The sequence below is a fragment of the Schistocerca serialis genome, chromosome 2 (assembly GCF_023864345.2).
Source record: "Schistocerca serialis cubense isolate TAMUIC-IGC-003099 chromosome 2, iqSchSeri2.2, whole genome shotgun sequence".
NCBI lineage: Eukaryota > Metazoa > Arthropoda > Insecta > Orthoptera > Acrididae > Schistocerca > Schistocerca serialis.
This window is the reverse complement of record NC_064639.1, coordinates 807,097,163-807,101,453: the sequence shown is the minus strand read 5'-3', so window position 1 is coordinate 807,101,453 and position 4,291 is coordinate 807,097,163. Positions and strand designations below refer to the sequence as shown.

The 4,291-nt window shown below is 45.0% G+C and overlaps 1 pseudogene; it reads right to left on the bottom strand.

Moving 5' to 3' along the window:
* Positions 1-3,895: 3,895 nt before the first annotated feature.
* LOC126459591 (5S ribosomal RNA) lies at positions 3,896-4,013 on the bottom strand (annotated as a pseudogene).
* Positions 4,014-4,291: the final 278 nt, after the last annotated feature.

Sequence of the window (4,291 nt, the reverse complement as noted above, 5' to 3'; positions counted from 1 at the left end):
TCTGTAGTGTTCAATGTCTAATACAATGTCTTTGAGACACGCGTGCATTTCGACGGCACGTTGCAGTGTCTCACACTTTTCGAAAATTTAAAAATATGAAATTTACCTGTTCGCTTGTACCAGCGTTTGCTAAATACCACATAGATATAAAAGAAAGGGAGCTATGTTCCCTACGATTGGTATAGCCTTGATCACCGGCTGGTTATATGAAAAAAGCTGATTTTCCTAGAGAAATATCGTTATGTTCTTGCTTAAGGTATATCCTACATGCTATAACAGAATCCTGCTTTTAGTTTACGTGCTCTAATTAACGCCTGTGTTGTTCCAGGTTCGACCGGACATGAGGCGCCCGTTACCACCCCCGCCGATACCGAAGCTGTGAGGTCTCCGGGCGTGCCGGGAATCTGGTACGTGGTTCGCATTCCTTCTGCGGTCTCCGCAGGGAGCTATCTGCATGCTGGCGGTGACGTCATGCGCGTCGCAGTGTTGCGGGAATCTGTGCGAAATGGGGGGAGGGTGGCGTAAAATTGTCACCTGAAACTACACGAAAAATAATTACGGATCAAATAACTACCTTTTAAAATGTCTCTAGGTTCGGCTCCTAATGGTTGGTGGATTACGTGGGCACGACATATAATCGCTTTTCAAATTTGATACGATTTATTGTACTATATACCTGTTTAATAACCTCTGCAGGCCCATAATTAGACAGAGATATTATTTACTAGACTAAGTGAAGCTAGACGCTAGAGTCGTGGTGCTGGCGAAAACAGTGGGTAATGTGGTGTAAGTTAACGAAATGTGTACTAAATGAAACGATCGTTATTGTTTTAGGAGACATACAAGTACATTGCATTGCGTCTTGGTATCAATGGCAGATTCATTCTAACAACACACGTCTTAGCCAGTTTACACACACACACACAACCACACACACACAAGGTGCACTTGGCTTAACCGTAAACACACACTGAACGTAATTATAGAGAGTGTGGGGTGCTAGATATTACATTCTGGCACATCTCAATCTTTGACATTTAAATTACGAAGTAAAATACTTAAAAGCATCGGTAATCGACGCAAGTGAACAAGTGAACGTTGCAAGCTGTAGATATGTTCACACATAGGCAATATGCATGATACATGGTTCAAATTTTGGATAGCTATTTCCCAGGTTACTGAGTTGAATATCAAAACTGCATCTGAAACAAAAAGGCTTTTCTTCTGTAGAGGGAAATTCTGTTGTTTCTAATAAGTGAATTACTACATTTTAAAACACATCGTGTTACGAACCCTCTCAAGAACGCCGCGTACCGTGATAAATCGTGGGCTGCCATGCAAGGCCGGAAACAAAGAGTGAGTCTCCGAAGTAATTAATGAATACTGAAGCAGCTGACGGGTTCGGACTCTTCTGATGAGAAATAAGCCGCTGCTCTATCCACAGTTTGCGAATCCTTTTTATTTCGACTTGTATAAAAGTTCAAGTGCGCATTGGAGCAGGAAAATAATTACAGGACGCGAAGAAACCTTGTAGTAATGATTCCTTAGACGCAGAGCAACAGAAATCTGTATACAGATTTAGACTGCGCCATTTTGACAGGAATTTATAATTTGTTCAACATATAGCGGCCTTTAAAAAGATACAAATTTATATGAAGCGTCTTCTTGGCCTCAAGGGGCGCACAAATACAGAAAATCCCGCCAAGCACGCCGTTCCAACGGCCGAGGCTTCGCCACGTTAAGAAACCTGTGGGGCAAAAAGGAAGAGGCGAGTTCTGTGGCCCAGCAGGTGACAGCTAGCGCTTGACCAGCCAAAGAGATGGCATCAAAACTACTTTTTTCAACCATAGACAGACTAGTGAAAGGTGCCTGCCGGCTAACAAAACTCCTGAGCATCTCCGCTCCGTGGCATTCTGTAACATCCTCTTGTAAGGGCCAGAAGCTGTCTTCTGGCCTGCGACCGCGTCTTGTCTTTAACGGCTCGTTACTTCGGGCACAGTCAAGTAACGAGCTCGGGTTCGATCTCCGTTTCGGTCGTTTGGTGATTGCATTTCGCGACACATGCGAAAAGGTTCGTCGACGACTTGTCATCCGCCCTCCCCTTACCCCCGCCCCTCTCCCCCACACCTTTTGTTGCCAAACCTGGTTCTCACAGTTCAGTATTCTCTCTCCGAACTATTCTTATCTACACGTCGCGTCTACGTCAGTGGAAGATGCCCTTGCTAAGGAGTACCTTGTTCTGTACTAATTTCAGAATTATTTCTTTGTATTATTTTCTAAATCGTTTACTTGTGTTGCGATTTCTATCGACTTTCCCCCAGCGACCGTTCAACTCAGTGGCTCTCTGCAAGAAGGGACATAGTCCACGCCTTCCCGACGATCTGATACTGGATAGAATATTAATATAATATTAACACAACTTATCAATATTTATCTCGCCGATGGCTGGGGCTAACTCCATTCATTCGGGCCGCATGGCTACTAGCTGTGTGGTAGTCAGTTTAGATGTGGTTTCCTTTTTCTGTGTGTAACACGATGAGACGTTGTCACTCCGAAACCGGAGCTTTAGTTCTCTTGCTTTTCCAATCATACCATTCGCTTGAATGGAGCAGTGTATATACTGTATATTGCCCTGATGCGTATGATTATTCTGGATTTTATGGCGATTTTTTATGTACAGGAGAAATATATTTACGTGTTACGATATGCTCTACCTGATAAACGGTACACAAATGACTGCACACTGTTCTCGTATTTAATAAATCAATTTTAAAAAATCTGTGATACATGGGTAACTAGCTTCTACTGCACTTACCATAGTGATGTAATATACGCATTAAATGATGTAAGACCTATGATGAAAAGAAAAGTCTACTTGGGTGTTGAGATCGGATTATGTTCCTAATGGAAACTGTGGAAATCTTCGGAAAGCCGAGCGGGATTAGCCGAGTGATCTAGGGCGCTGCAGTCATGGACTGTGCGGCTGGTCCCGGCGGAGGTTCGAGTCCTGCCTCGGGCATGGGTGTATGTATTGTCCTTAGGTTAGTTAGGTTTAAGTAGTTCTAAGTTCTAGGGGACTGATGACCTCAGAAGTTAAGTCCCATGGTGCTCAGAGCCATTTGTCATTACCTCCCTTTCCAGTTCCAGTCGCGTATGGTTCGCGGGAAGGACGACAGCCGGAAAGCCTCCGTGCGCGCTCTAATCTCTCTAATTTTACATTCGAGATCTCCTCGTGAAGTATGAGTAGGGGGAAGCAATATATTCGATACCTCATCCAGAAACGCACCCTCTCGAAACCTGGCGAGCAAGCTACACCGTGATGCAGAACGCCTCTCTTGCAGAGTCTGCCACTTGAGTTTGATAAACATCTCCGTAATGCTATCACGCTTACCAAATAACTCTGTGACGAAAAGCGCCGCTCTTCTTTGGATCTTCTCTATCTCCTCCGTCAACCCGACCTGGTATGGATCCCACACTGATGAGCAATACTCAAGTATAGGTCGAACGAGTGTTTTGTAAGCCACCTCCTTTGTTGATGGACTACGTTTTCTAAGGACTCTCCCAATGAATCTCAACCTGGCACCCGCCTTACCAATAATTAATTTTGTATGATCATTCCACTTCATATCGTTCCGTACTCCCAGATATTTTACAGAAGTAACTGCTACCAGTGTTTGTTCCGCTATCATATAAAGCACTCCATCTTCAGGCCACAAGTGGCCCATCGGGACCATCCGACCGCCGTGTCATCCTCAGATGAGAATGCGGATAGAAGGGTGTGTGGTCAGCACACCGCTCTCCCGGTCGTTACTATGGTTTTCTTTGACCGGAGCCGCTACTATTCGGTCGAGTAGCTCCTCAATTGGCATCACCAGGCTGAGTGCACCCCGAAAAATGACAACAGCACATGGCGGCCTGGATGGTGACCCATCCAAGTGCCGTCCACGCCCGACAGCGCTTAACTTCGGTGATCTCACGGGAACCGGTGTATCCACTGCGGCAAGGCCGTTGCCCCGCTATAATATAATCATACAATAAAGGATCCTTCTTTCTATGCATTCGCAATACATTACATTTGTCTATGTTAAGGGTCAGTTGCCACTCCCTGCGCCAAGCGCCTATCCGCTGCAGATCTTCCTGCATTTCGCAGCAATTTTCTAATACTGCAACTTCTCTGTATACTACAGCATACAGCTTCACATACACTCTATTTTCCAGTCTGTCCCTCTGATTGTCGGTCTGCCCCGGCCCTTTTAACCCCTGGATTTCCATCTAATACCTCTTTACCTAT